The following is a 15,919-nucleotide window of genomic DNA, read 5'->3' on the forward strand; positions in this document are numbered from 1 at the left end:
ATGGCAGGTTTGCCGGCAGGTATCGATCCACTCCTGTACCATGTAGTGTTGGGTGTTCTGATGTACAGATGAACCAACACGGTTGTATTTGGTACAACGCTGTTTTATTTCAACTTGTTATTTACAGTTCTGTCTTGATACTCTGCACGTGGTGACTCCCTGTGTGTGATGTTAATCAGGTCCTGTCCTTGTCCTGGACTCCAGATCTACTGGCCACCAGGTGTCGTGTTTCTTCTCTTATACTGTCTCTGTCCTTGTCTGTGATTGGTTGTCGTGTTGTGTGTGCTGATTTGTCTGTTGGTGTGTCTATCATGATGTGTGTGTTTGAATATCATGACAGTAGTTATAACTGTAATATAAGAGTCTGGGACATGCAGGGTTAATGTGGAACTGAGTACAGTACCACTCACACAGCGATGTGAGAAAGCACACGATCTAGACCTAGGGTCAGTGTGGTGCTATCCAGAGATGTGTTAAGACCGAGGATCGAGATGACTACATGCCTGTATCTTTACTGTATATTTGTGCATAGTTAATAAAGACCTGCTATCAACATGCAAAACCAGGGGCTGGTTTAGCACAGTGGGCTAAACAGCTAGCTTGTAATGCAGAACAAGGCCAGCAGCGAGGGATCAATTCCCGTACCAGCCTCCCCGAACAGGCGCCATAATGTGGCAACTAGGGGCTTTTCATAGTAACTTCATTGAAGCCTGCTTGTGACAATAAGCGATTATTATTATAAAGACTACAAAGAGTTATTTAACAGACATTTTAATGTAACCAGCGCCATCCCAACATGGTGGCAGCTCTGGATCAAATACCTAGGGCGAGATTCTCCACTCCCGCGCCGGTTGGGAGAATCGCCTGGGCCGCCAAGATTTCCCAGGACGCCGGTCCGACGCCCTCCAGTGATTCTCCCAAGCGGCGGGAACGGCCCGGTCGAGTTCCGCGGGCCGCAGGCCGGAGAATCGCCGGAGACACCCAAAATGGCGATTCTCCGGCACCCCCGCTATTCTCAGGCCCGGATGGGTCGAGCGGCCAGGCCAAAACGGCGGGTTCCCCCCGGCGGCGTCCACACCTGGTCGCTGCCATCGTGAACGGTGCGTGAACGCTGGGGTTGCGGGCCTGCGGGGGGGGGGGGGGGGTATCCTGCACCGGGGGGTACCTTAAATGTGGCATGGCCCGCGATCGGTGCCCACCGATCGTCGGGCCATCCTCTCTGAAGGAGGACCTCCTTCCTTCCGCGGCCCCGCAAGATCCGTCCGCCATCCTCTTGCGGTCCAGACTTTGAGAGGACGGCAACCACGCATGCGCGGATGACGCCAGTTATGCGGCGCCAGCTGTGTCAGCTATGCGGCGCCGCCTTTACACGGGCGACAAGGCCTGGCGCGTGTAGATGACACGGCCCCAATCCTAGCCCATTGTCAGGGCCTGAATCGGTCGGGATCAGGGCCATTTCACGCCGTCGTGAACCTCGACGCCGTTCACGACGGCGAGGCCACTTCGGCGCGTGAGTGGAGAATCCCGCCCCTTAATCTACACATGCTGAAAACTAAGAAAAAGAAAATCTGCGACAGATTCAAAACTGAAAGAAGCTCCTAGCAGAGGCTTGGGACGCTGAGGAAATTCAGAAAAGGCTCCAGAAGGAAGAGTCTGGAAGATAGGGGCAGAGGTTTTACTGTAGCAGAAGACTCCACACAGCCTCCCTTGGCAGTTCAGCTCCAGCGCACAGACTTTACAGCCTGCAAGGGTGAGCTAAATCATTTTCACTTCCAGGCTGCAGCCAATCAGAGAAGCACTTTTACTCGGTTTCATCACCAGGCAGGAATGTTCCCTTCCAGTCGGGGAACACTTCAGCAGTCAAGGGCATTCAGCCTCTGATCTCCGTGTAAGCGTTCTCCAAGGCGGCCTTCAGGACGCGCGACAACGCAGAATCGCCGAGCAGAAACTTATAGCCAAGTTCCGCACACGAGTGCGGCCTCAACCGGGACCTGGGATTCATGTCGCATTACATTCATCCCCCACCATCTGGCCTGCAAAATCCTACCAACTGTCCTGGCTTGATACAATTCACACCTCTTTAACCTGGGGTTACCCCATCTCTGGATCTGTAAAGATCTGTACAGATGCTAATGCTCGCATTCCAAGCATTGTTTGGCATCTTTGAATTTGTCTATATATGTGTTTCTGGAACATACCTCTTCATTCACCTGAGGAAGGAGCAGCGCTCCGAAAGCTAGTGACATCGAAACAAACCTGTTGGACTTTAACCTGGTGTTGTAAGACTTCTTACATGGCAATCTCTGCAAGACGTGCCAGATCATCGACATGGATACCACCATTACACATGAGGCCACCACCCACCAGGTACACGGTACACACTCGTGCAACTCGGTCAACGTTGTCTATCTCATATGCTGCAGGAAAGGATGTCCCGAAGCGTGGTACATTCGCGAGACCATGCAGATGCTGTGACAACGGATGAATGGGCATCACGCGACAATCGCCAGGCAGGAATGTTGCCTTCCAGTCGGGGAACACTTCAGTGGTCAAGGGCATTCAGCCTCTGATCTCCGGGTAAGCGTTCTCCAAGGCGGCCTTCAGGACGTGCGCCAACGCAGAATCAGCGAGCAGAAACTTATAGCCAAGTTCCGCACTCATGAGTACGGCCTCAACCAGGGCCTTGGATTCATGTTGCATTACATTCACCCCCCCACCATCTGGCCTGGGCTTGCGAAATCCTACCAACTGTCCTGGTTTGAGACAATTCACACCTCTTTAACCTGGGGTTACCCCTATCTCTGGATCTGTAAAGACTTAATTATCTGCAAATGCTCACATTCAAAGCATTGTCTTTCATCTTTGACTTTGTTTATATATATGTTTCTGGAACCTACCTCTTCATTCACCTGAGGAAGGAGCAGCGCTCCGAAAGCTAGTGACATCGAAACAAACCTGTTGGACTTTAACCTGGTGTTGTAAGACTTCTTTCTGTCCTTTATTGTAGTTTCTCTGCAAGTACACTGTTGCTAATGTTAAACATGCTCAAGAGAGCACATACAATGAGCCATTTCAAAATTATGATAAGGCCACTTGAGGCAAAAGTGAAAGGAATCAGTCCCGCACATAAATACGAGATGGCATAATTAGTAGCATTTTGTTACCAATGACTTCTGAAAATAAAAGGAGTTGTGCAGGATTATATAGCCCTTTTAATGTTCTTGCAAATAAAATGTCAAACTGTTTGTGGAAATGATGGCAGTGGTCAAGAATGGAATCACATTCTTCAAGTTTAGTGGTAACTAAGGAAGCATATTAGCATGCTATCTGTGTAATACAGTATTTAGTTACATTTTTGGCAGCAGAAGCTGTAGCTGTGATGGGTAATTCAAAGAATCTGGAAGAACAGTAGCAGGGTTCTGGTATGGTTGAAGTCAGGACAATGGGATACAGCAGTCAGTGAGAGAGAAATGGACCTCATTCAATACGTATGACTGCAGATCGACACCATGCAAATTCAATTTAGACGCTGATCCAGTGCTAAAAATACCAGCTGCTGTGATCCGTCTCTCTTCAGAAAGTCTCGAGACTAATTTCCCATGGTAAGCTGACCTGGCTCCAAAAAATTGCATTTAAAATGGACAGATTAAAGATAGTCTGAGTTTGAAGTTGTTGGGAAAATCATGGGCGAGATTGTCGGTTCCGCCAGCCGCATGTTCCAGCGCGGCACAACCTCACCGGCATCGAGATCCTCCATTCTGGCAGCTGACCAATGGGATTTCTCATTGTGGCCACCCCATGCCACCAGGAAGGTGCACTGCCAGTGGAGCGGAGGATTCAGCCGTCGGAACATTACGCCCTATATCTTCTCAACCCAGCCCCTGACCTGGAGGGTGGCCGAACCCCTACCCTGCACCACATGCCAACATCTGTTGTGGCTGCAATGGCCACTGAAACCACCAGCTACCCACCCCCTGGGCTGCATGCATCGGACTGTCCAACACTGTGCGTTTTCTGTATCCCCCTGCGCTCGGGAGAAAACCACCCATAACCGCCAGGAGCGGGAAAATACTGTAGGGCGACTGCCGCACCTGCGGCCCCTCACCACAGGGAGGGCCCTGGACATGGTCGACGGTCCCAAGGAAAGGGCAGTCGCCAGTGTGGAGGTCGGCAACAGGCGAGGAAGTGAGAACCGCTGTCACCACGTGGGTCACCATGCCCCCCCCCAACACCATCCCCACAGCAGCCTCACCCACACACCACTCTCACACCACCCTCACCCCTGCTCCACCACCATCAGCACCACCCCTACTCCTCCCTCCAAAACACCCCGCCTCCCCAACACACCAACACCACCCCCACTCGCCTGCTCCACCACCATCACCACCCCTACACACCCCTCCCAAACACCATCCCCCCCTCCCCAACACCCCCCACCATCCTCGCAGTCTAATCATGCGTCTTGTCTTGTGTCTTGCAGAGCTGCTGGTGATGGGGTGGGCCCTTCTGGTATTCCCCACCCCAGGCCTCAGCCACAGCCAGAACCCCAGGTGCTGACCAGTGATGATGACACCGATGCAGATGGGAGCCATCAACCCGAAACCCAGGACACTCCGGAGCTCGAGTCCGAGGATGACGCAGATTTCCCATCACAACTATCTCCACACCCTCCAACATCCAGAAACACTCACTTTGGCTCGGCACCTTAATGAAGAGGCTCCTGGGCCCTCTCTGGTACAGGAGGTGGAGGTCAGAACTCCCGAGAGGGAGGACAGTGGGAGGGCGGGCCGGCCCCAGGGACTACCTGCCATCCAGACAAGATGCGGGCTTCTGAAGAGGACAATCCCATCGATCGTGGAGATTCAGTTGCAGAGACTGGCACTACATGAAGGGTTGTCAGTGAGCATCCAGCACCTGCGGGTTTTGGTCATGGATCAGCATGTCCAAGGCCTGCGGCACTCTGTGCAGGCGCTGGCCGAGGCCCAGGGCAGGGCTGCCCCTCACAGGCAGCCATATGCCAGAGCCACCTGGAAATTTCAGCAACGTTCGACGTTCCTGAGCGTGGCTCAGTTACAGCGGGCCAAGGTTGAGAGCATCGGCGGCATTGCCGAGGCGCTGACCGATGTGGCACAGACATAGAGGGAGGTGGCCCAGTCCCAGAGGGAGATGGCACGGTCACTAGCTGATGTGGCACAGACCCAGAAGGGGGTGGCACAGTCGCAGCGTGATGTGCCACAGTCCCGACGGAGAGGATCCACTCCCTGTGCTCTATGGCCACGAGAATGTAGACCCTGGTCAAGACGGCAGCGTGACTCCAGGACTGGTAGCGCCAAGTGGCAGGAGTAAGCTCCACGTGCACCCCTGTCCCATGGAGTAGCCCGGGGGCCCCCTAAGGGATGAGGTGACGGCGCCCTTGCCGGTGACTCCCGCAGGGTAGGTGCCGGAACACCGCAGCACCCAGGGCTCCCCCTCCTGTCCTTGGAAGATCACATGGGCAGCGGGCAGAACAGGGCGACACCACACCCCCTGGGACACCCGAGCAGCAGACAGGCTCTGGAATGAACCGGTTGTGATGTTCTTTGATTTCTGAATGAGGATGGCATTGAAGTGTAGTGCCTCACAAAGAACATCAAGCGATGTATTGAACAAAGCTAATTTATTTACACTACTACTAAATAGATTCAACTTGCTTGCTAAGATATAAAAGATAATAGTTAATTAAACTATAATAAAAGCAAATTACTGCGGATGCTGGAATTTGAAACAAAAGAGAAAATGCTGGAAAATCTCAGCAGGTCTGGCAGCATCTGTAGGGAGAGAAAAGAACTACTGTTTTGAGTCCAGATGTCCCAGGTTGTGCAGTGACCCCTGCACATGGGGGGCCGACTCCAGCAGTGTCGACGCTGCTATCCGCCTTCTCTGGTGTCTGGCCACCTGGGCTTCCACCAGCACCATGAGGGCAGTCTCTGCAGCGCTGACAACACCAGCAATGTTGTTATATCTATTGTTATAGCAGCACGATGGCACAGTAGTTAGCACTGCTGCCTCACAGCTCCAAGGATCCGATTTCAAATCCGTCCTTGGGTGATGGTCTGTGTGGAGTTTACACATTCTCTCCATGTCTACATGAGTTTCCTCCAAGTGCTCCGGTTTCTTCCCACTGTCCAAAGATGTGCACGTTAGGTGGGGTTGCGGGACAGGGCAGTGCAGTCTGCCTAGGTGGGGGCGCTCTTTCGGAGGGTCGGTGGGTTGAATTTCCTCCTTCTGCACTGTCGGGATCCTATGCTTTTTTCTACCTGCAGAGAATTAGAGAAGGAGAGAGACCATCAATCAGTTAGGTCTTCCACCCCAGGTCCCTCATATCCCCTGAACGTCCCCCACACTTACTTGTGCCTGCCTTCTCTCAGAGTGCCGTCCAGTGAGTCAGTTGTGCTGGAGAACCTTGCGCTGTACACTCACCCCTGGCCACAGCAGGAGCCCCTAGACCCCAGTCCCCAGCTCCCAGACGGGAACATTAAGGAGACCATGCTCAGGTGGCTTCCCTGATCCACACCTTAACCCTTTGGTCATGAGGCTATCCCCAGTGCTGAAGCCCAGCTCTTGCGTGTTTGACTGTTGGCTGATGCCTCTATGGTGGTGACACTTCTCGAGGTCAAACAGAGTGTTCAGGCTTCAAAGCTTGATTGAAATGTGATGCAATAATCATCATCTGAGACATGTGTACCCGCGAAAGGTCACTTGAGAATATTTTGTTTATTAGACACTCAACAGTAACAGTGATTTGAAAATCAACTGCATAAATTCCACATATCACACTAACCATTGAACAACAAGGAAATGTCACCGTTCTATATTGGTACCAATACAAAGCCCATTTTCACAAAACAAAAACCAAACACACAGTATCACCCCTCGCAGGTTTCTCAACAGAAATGGGGAATAAGCCTGAGAATGTGTTATCATGTCCAGAGCTTTGTCACAGAAACGATCTGTCCATCAATGTGTGACTTGTTCCACGTATCAGTGTCAAACACGATCCAGGAGCCGCAGCTGTGCTGGCCCTCCCACGCAGCCCAATCTCACCGGAACCAAATCCTGGCATCCACATATTCTGCTTTCACTCAAGGTGCAATTGAACGTCCTTGACTTCCAGTGTGTTTAACCCGCGGTGACATGCCAGTTACATGCAGCATCACTACACCAGCAACAAAAGCATCAGTAATCTGCAAAAGCATTTCTTCAACAGCATTATAAGCTGGCCTATTTGGATCAATCTCGCTCACTGAGTCCCGCAGCGTCTTTCTGCTTCAAACTGGATTGCCTTCTGGATTCATACGTCCCCTGAGCCCAACGTTCCAGGACCCAGGTATCTTAGATAAAATTGTCCTTCTTTCCAGCTACAGAAAACGAAGAAAACAGCAGCAGCAGCATCCAGGCATTTGCAGCAACCAGCAGGAGCAAGCAGCAAACACAACCTGCAGCTGTGAATCTACAGACTGCTCACAGGAAGTCAAAGTGACCTCCAGCAGGCCTCCAAGAATAGGCCTCTGTCCTGGAAGTGTTTGGTGGGACAGACAGGCAGCAGCTGTAGTTGCCCCTGTTATGGGTATCCACAATATCTAAAAATGGTTTGAACGCCTCTCCGATGAAAAGCCCCTTATCGCCAACCCCCCAGCCCAGAGGTGACCCCTGACCTGGAACCAACCCCCAGCTACAGTGCCCCTGAGCTGCATGCTAGAAAATGGAAATGGATACTCATCTCCTCAGTTTCCCTCAGCAGCCATTTTGCTAGCTTCAAGTTTTGAAAAAGGAGTAGTAAACAACGCCCAAGAGATTTCTCGCTGGGGAGCTAGTTAATTCCTAGGAGGCTATTACATTCGACTTCAATCTTGCTGATGAAATGCAAATTAATGCAAATAAAGGTTAATGATATGCTCGCCATATTTGGGAGTGGTCCAGAATTCGCCATCCGGACGGGCCGGTTAGACAGCAAACTGATTCACGCTTGGCGCTGAATCTCGATTTTGGCCTTTCCCACTATTTAACCGACGTGCCCAGATCCGCACAGGGTGCAACGTGGTGATTAAATCACGCCCCTTGGCTCCATTTGTGACATGTCAGGCCAGTTATTAAATGAAGAAATATTCAGTCATTAAATATGTTTTTATTTTTTAAGTATAGAAACTATTTTGAATTCTTCTGTTGAGCGCATTAAGAATAATGAGTATGAGAAACCGCATGAATTCTTATGGCATCAAATTTAATTTACCAATTCAGACGTGTGTGGGCGGCACATACTTACAAAGCAGTGAGAAAGTCGTATTATTTGACATTTACACCAATGAAGCAAAGCATTTTAAATCACAGGCAAAATTTTACAGCAGGTGCAGCAAGCAATTAGTAAGGCAAATGGCCTTTATTGCAAGAGGATTAGAGAACAGGAGTAAAGATATCTTGCTTCAATTGTACAGAACCTTAGTAAGACTGCACCTGGAGTACTGTGTATAGTTCTGGTCAGCCCGATAGTAAACTGGCATGCGGGGGAAGGCACCGGCTTCTTATACTTCGCCTTCAGGGCGGAGTATGAGGTCAACGGCCAACCAGGACCCGGGATCTGTCAGCCAATGACATTAGGGCTTCCAGTCCCACATGACCCCCAATACATACTACCACAGTCCCCTTACCTAAGGAAAGATATCTTTGTCATAGGAGAGCAGTGGAGGTTCTCCAGGATAATTCCTGGGATGGACAAGACTGCACTTTGAAGACAGATTGTGGAGAGTGGGCCTGTATTACCAAGGATTTAAAAGAATGAGAGGTTATCTGATGTAACTTACAAATCTCTTAAAAAGCCAGAGAGGGTACAATAATAAATAATGTTTCCCCTTGTTATGGGTGTGGAATCAAGGGACGCAGTCTAAGAAACATAGAAACAGAAAATAGTAGCAGTAGACCATTCGGCCCTTCGAGCTTGCTCCACCATTCAATGTGATCATGGATGGTCATCCAACTCAGTAACTTGTCCCTGCTTTCCCTTTAGCCCCTGGAGCAACATCTAGTTCCTTCTTGAAAACATACACTGTGGAATTCTCCATGCCAGAAACTAAGGGCGCGATTCTCCAGAAGGATTTCTACGTGTGGTAGCGAGCGGGAACTGCCGCAAGCTTCCTGGTGCTCGGCCCGGCGAGGCCAGCAATGTTATGTTAATTGGTCCACTTAATGAGGACCCACAGGCTTCATGCTGCAAACGAAGGCGCATCAGCCGATTCGTCGGGACCGCGCTCGCTAGGCCCCCGCTAACAAGGTCGAGCAACACTTAAACAGCACTTGCACAGCCAACCCCACTCAGCTCGCAGCCATGGCACCGAGAAGGTCAGCCCCAAGATTCGGGGAAGCAGACCTGAGGAGGCCTCCCGATGCGGTGGAGGCCAGGAGGGATGTCCTGTTCCCCAGAGGGTCCCAGAGAGTGAGCCACCGGACAGCCAGTGCCACCTGGGGCGAGGTGGCGGCGGGCGTGAGCTCGGGGAGTGTGTAGACAGGGGGTTATCAGCTACAGTTATTGGCTTAGCACAAATAGGAGAATAGTCAATTCTCTCTTAACTAAAAATTTGCTTTATTCATGTTGTTAGACAAAAGTTATAGCTGATATGTTTGGTTATACATAAGCAAGCAAGTTGCACCAGATTGTACAGTTTTATACACAAAACTAGAATCTAAACGCACACCCAATAGGTTTCTCTGACACTCCCTGAGTGATCACAGAATATAAAACCTAATACCCGAAAAGGAGAGCTGGCACTGGTCAGGCGTTCCGTCCTCACTCTCGACATCATCCCTATGTTGCTGACGTAAGGTCTTCCACTTCCATGATGGCTGGTCTCCAAAGTCTTCGCTGGCTACACGCCCGAGATTCTCCATTCTTATTCCCTATCTTATTTCCACAGTAACTTCATTGCAGTGTTAATGTAAGACTACATATGACAATAATAAAGATCACTATTATTATCTCTTTGACCTGTGCTGTCTGTCTCCCATTGGTTTCGGCCTACTTGCCTAGTTCATGTCTTCTCCTCGTTGGATCTGCTCCAAGGACCCAGGTAGCATTACCTCATTAATCCTTGTCCAAATAAGGGTTTGTGTCTTATAACATCTCCCTTGCTTTTCACAGAACTTAGTTAGTTCAAACCGGTTCCAGCCAGCTGAGGCCAGCGGCTGGACTCAGGTTACTTTAGTTCAGAAGTTGCTTTTCCTACAGGTCAACAGTTCGGAATAGATTCAGTACTTTCTGCAATACCTGGCCGACAAGTGAGACCAGGAGGACTGGCTTCCAGTGTCGCAAGAAGGTCAACGACATACAGCACAAGTGAGTTGACACCAATGCCCCTCCTCACTCCCCCCCCCCCCCCGAGACCTTTCAGCCCCTGCGAGAGCATCCACTTCCCCCCCCCCCCCCCCAACCCTCCATATAGCCCCCAACCCTCTCTTCACCCCCTCTCTCTTGAGAGGTTATGGGATGAGGGCACCCATACGACCGGTGTCAATCTGCACGACGAGGGACCACAGTGTGCTGTCAGTGGGATTTGCAGCAAGATGGCTGCCTTGCAGGCCGCAGCAATGGTGGCCCATGCCTAGACATCCCGGTCTAGTGCGGGGTTACCCTGACCCTTTGAGCGTCACTGCCATCACTCCCTGTTGCCCCCCGTGCCTGGAGGATGCCCCCTCCCCCCCACCCCCCACCCCCATCCCCACAGCAAACCCTGCCAGTGACAGGACAGTCAGCCCACGGTCGTGCCTCTGCTCGTCTTACCTTCTCTCTCTCCTCATCGGCCACTGCACCTGTTTCCCGATTTATATAACCAGGGGCGTCATTCTCCGACCCCCCGCCGGGTCGGAGAATGGCCGTTGGCCGCCGTGAATCCCGCCCCCGCCCCCGCCGAAGTCTCCGGTACCGGAGATTGGGCGGGGGCGGGAATCGGGCCGCGCCGGTTGGCGGGACCCCCCGCTCAATTCTCCGGTCCGGATGGGCCGAAGTCCCGCCCAGAAATTGCCTGTCCCGCCGGCGTAAATCAAAGCTGGAATTTACCGGCGGGACCAGGCGGCGTGGGCGGGCTCCGGGGTCCTGGGGGGGGGCGATCTGATCCTGGGGGGTGCCCCCACGGTGGCCTGGCCCGCGATCGGGGCCCACCGAACCGTGGGCGGGCCTGTGCCGTGGGGGCACTCCTTCCCTTCCGCCTCCGCCACGGCCTCCACCATGGCGGAGGCGGAAGAGACTCTCCCCACTGCGCATGCGCGGGAAACTGTCGGCGGTCGCTGACGCTCCCACGCATGCGCCGCATTTCCGCACCAGCTGGCGGGGCAACAAACACCATTTCCGCCAGCTGGCGGGGCGGAAATCCCTCCGGCGTCGGCCTAGCCCCTCAATGTTGGGGCTCGGCCCCCAAAGATGCGGAGCATTCCGCACCTTTGGGCCGGCGCGATGCCCGTCTGATTGGCCCCGTCTTTGGCGCCAGTCGGCGGACATCGCGCCGTTGGGGGAGAATTTCGCCCCAGAAGTGAACCACGCCATCGGGATTTCAACCCGGTGGAGGCGGACCATTGCTAAGGCCCCGGAGAATACTGGGTCAGGCCCGCTAATGATATGTGAACGGCGTTTGCTGTACGTGTGGAGTAGAACACATTGACGCCGCTCTCATGGCACCGGAGCATGGCATTCTGGCTTGCACCCAGCAGCACCACAATTGTGGCTTCACGGCCGATTCTGCACCCAATTGCGTCCCGCGACATCGGCGTCAGCTGACGGAGAATCCCTCCCACAATGTGTTGACCTCAACTCCTTTCTGTGGTAGCAAAATCATCTCAGTCCTCTATGGCTTACGCTCTATCCTTAGACTAGATCCCCTGGTTCTGAACACCCCCGCCATCAGGAACATTCTTCCTGCATCTACCCTGCCTAAGCATGTTAGAATGTTTTAGGTTTCTAAGAGATCCATCCCTCATTTTTCTGAACTCCAGCAAAAATAATCATAACCAGCTTAATCTCTCCTCAAAGTCCAAATAAACCACATCCACTGTCTCCCCTCATCAACTCTACTTATTACATTCTTTAAGAATTCCAGTAGATTCATCAAGAACATTTTCCCTTTCATAAATCCATGCTGACTCTGTCGATTCTGTCATTGTTTTCCAAGTGCTCTACTATGCAATCTTTGATAATGGATCTAGAATTTTCCCACTACCGACGCCAGGCTGACTGGTCTATAATTCCCTGTTTTTTCTTTACTTCCCTTTTTAGATAGTGGGGTTACAATAGCTACCCTCCAATCTGTAGGAACTGCTCCAGAGTTTATAGAATCCTGGAATATGACCACCAACGCATCCAATACTTCTAGGATCACTTCCTTAAGCATTCTTGGCTGCAAGTTATCAGGTCCTGGGGATTTACACGGCTTCAATCTCATCAATTTCCTCAACATCATTTCTCTACAAAGACTGATTTCCTTCAGTCCCTCCCTCTCACTATAAATTTTTTTTTAAATTAAATTCCGTGTTCCTCAACATTTCTGATACGTTATTTGTGTCTTCCTTTGTGAAGACAGAACCAAAATGTGTATTTAGTTGGGCAGCCATTTCTTTGTTCCCCATTACAAATTTCCCTGTGTTTGACTGTAAGGGACCTACATTCGTCTTCAACTATCCTTTTCTCTTCACATACCTAGAGAAGCTCTCATAGTCAGTTTTTATATTCCCTGCAAGTTTACTCTCATACTCTACTTCCCACTTCTTAATTAACCCGTTGGTCCTCCTTTGCCTAATTCCAAACTGCTCCCAATTCTCAGGTCTGTTGTTTTTCCTGGCCAGTTTGTATGCCCCTTCCTTGGATCTCTAATTTCCCTTGTAAGCCATGTTTGGCCACCTTTTCCATTTTACCTTTGCACTAGACAATAGTAAAAAACTGTTGCAGTTCACCCTTGTGCTCTTTGAATTATTACCATTCACTATCCACAATCATCCCTTTACTTAACATTTCCAAATTCACCAAAGCCAACTTGCATCTCATGCCATCAAAGTTTCCTTTATTTAGATTCAGGGCCCTAGTCTTAGAATCAACTATGTCACTCTCCAAATTGATGAAAAATTCTATCATATTATGGTTGCTCTTTGTCAAGGGGTCTCACACAACTGGATTACCAATTATTCTTTGCTCATCACACAATACCCAGTCTAGGATAGCCTGTTCTTTAGTTGGTTCCTTCTATGGTATTAAGACAAATTTGATTTGCATAACCTTTGTGCAGAATAAATTCACCCATAATAACAAATGTTCTTTTATTGCATGCATCTCAAATTTCCTGTTTAATGCCATTGCCAACATCACCACTCAGTTTGAGCGTCTATGTACAACCCCCACTAATGTTTTTTTCCTCCTTGGTGTTTCTCAGCTCTACACAGTCAGATTCCACAATGTCGGAGCCAATATTCTTTCTCATTATTGCGTTAATTTCCTCTTAAACCGGCAATGCACCCCCACCGCCTTTTTCTTTATGTCATTGACCAGAAAAATAAATAACTTCTCTCATTCCAGGGCAAAAAATGGGGGAAATGGCTCTTAAATCATTTTGATTGTTTCCAGTTTTTCACATATAAAAGGCAAACTTCGAGTGCTTTAGAAACAAAAGACTTCATGGATGAAAGTGTCAAGAGAAATATATATTTCCGCCAATATGATCATCAAATCTTGAACTAAATCAGCATCTGTACAATTGCTACAATTGGAAACTACACCCACCCTTCAATATAGAACATTCAACAGTGGTTAGCACTGTTGCTTCACAGCACCAGGAACTTGGTTCGATTCCTGGCTTGGGTCACTGTCTGTGCGGAATCTGTACGTTCTCCCCGTATCTGCGTGGGTTTCCTCCAGATTCCTCCCACAAGACCCGAAAGACGTGCTTGTTAGGTGAATTAGACATTCTGAATTCTTCCTCAATGTACCGAAATAGGCGTCGGAGTGTGACGACTTGGGGATTTTCACAGTAACTTCATTGCAGTGTTGATGTTAGCCTACTTGTGACAATAATAAAGATTATTATTATTATTATTATTTGTCTTTTAAACAACAAAAGCCCACATAGTGACTTTCCTTGCTCTTACATTAATTTTAACTAGCCTTCACAGATAGCCAGTTCAGAAATATGGGGCGAACTTCCGCCGACCGGCGCCAAAAACGGCGCAAATCAGTCTGGCATCGCGCCGCCCCAAAGGTGCGGAATCCTCCGCATCTTGAGCGGCCGAGCCCTAACCTTGAGAGGCTAGGCCCACGCCGGACTGATTTCCGCCCCGCCAGCTGGCGGGAAAGGCCTTTCGTGCCCCGCCAGCTGGCGCGGAAATGACAATGCCGGGCGGCGCATGCGCGGGTGCGTCAGCGGCCGCTCACGGCATCCCCGCGCATGCGCAGTGGAGGGGGTCTCTTCCACCTCCGCCATGGTGGAGACCATGGTGAAGGCGGTAGGAAAAGAGTGCCCCCACGGCACAGGCCCACTCGCGGATCGGTGGGCCCCGATTGTGGGCCAGGCCACCATGATGGCACCCCCCGGGGCCAGATCGGCCTGCGCCCCACCCAGGACCCAGAGCCTGCCCGCGCCGCCTTGTCCCGCCGTTAAGAGAGGTGGTTTAATCCACGCCAGCGGGACAGGCATTCCAGCAGCGGGACATCGGCCCATTCGGGCCGGAGAATCGCCGGGGGGGCCCGCCAACCGGCACACCGCGATTCCCGCCCCCGCCGAATCTCTGGTGCCGGAGAATTCGGCAACCGGCGGGGGCGGGATTCACGCCAGCCCCCGGAGATTCTCCGACCCGGCGGGGGGTCAGAGAATCCCACCCATGGAAAGGGCATAGCAAAATATATATTAAGACTGCCAGATTTCCAAGATGGCATTTAAATCCAATGGAAAATATGGAGGTTTCAAAATTGGGCAGGGTCTGGACATAGGAATCATGGCATGGGATTATCCCATGCCATCGGGTGGGATTTTCCGCCCTTTCCCGCCAGTGGGAACTTCTGGTCCCACCAACGGCGACCGCATACCGTGGGTTCACTGGTGGCAGAGGGTGCAAACAATGGGAAACCCTGTTGACAGCGGCGGGACTGGAAGCTCTCTCTGCCGCCCTAAAGTACACTCCGGTGGGGGTGAGGGTTCCCGGTGGAATCCTGTACATTTTCTCTGATGCAGAGTATGCAAATTATGTGCTGCCTCCAAATATAAATATTGATGGTGATGAAAAGCAAAGAATGCTCCTCAGCGTGAGTATTGTTGAGTGGCTGTATTTTTGGCTCGCGGAGCAAAATCATGAGAGGCTAGTGCATTGCTTCAAATCAGTCTGAAGCTCTGATGTCTGGAGGAGGTGTTAGAACCCATTCTAAATGTGATTTTGACATTTAAAGCACTTTGTGGTAGTCTATGTAGAGGTATTACGGCACCTGAGGGGTTGGTTTAGCACAGGGCTAAATCGCTGGCTTTGAAAGCAGACCAAGGCAGGCCAGCAGCACGGTTCAATTCCCGTACCAGCCTCCCCGAACAGGTGCCAGAATGTGGCGACTAGGGGCTTTTCACAGTAACTTCATTTTGAAGCCTACTTGTGACAATAAGCGATTTTCATTCATTTTCATTTCATTTCATTTCATTTCACCTGGTAATGCTGGAACACCATTGGTAGATATTGTATGTTTCCTATTGGTCAAGCTGTATGATAGCTCCGCCCTGCATGGCCGGGTATAAGAGCCCGTGCCGCCCCAGCAGCCTTCATTCTGTACCTGAGCTGCTGGGGGAAATATCTAGCTTAGTAAAGCCTTCAGTTGGACTACAACCTTGCTTTAGTGGTCATTGATCGTGCATCACACTTAATAAAGGGATAACATGGC

The sequence above is a fragment of the Scyliorhinus torazame genome, chromosome 15 (genome assembly GCF_047496885.1).
Source record: "Scyliorhinus torazame isolate Kashiwa2021f chromosome 15, sScyTor2.1, whole genome shotgun sequence".
In the NCBI taxonomy this organism is placed as follows: domain Eukaryota; kingdom Metazoa; phylum Chordata; class Chondrichthyes; order Carcharhiniformes; family Scyliorhinidae; genus Scyliorhinus; species Scyliorhinus torazame.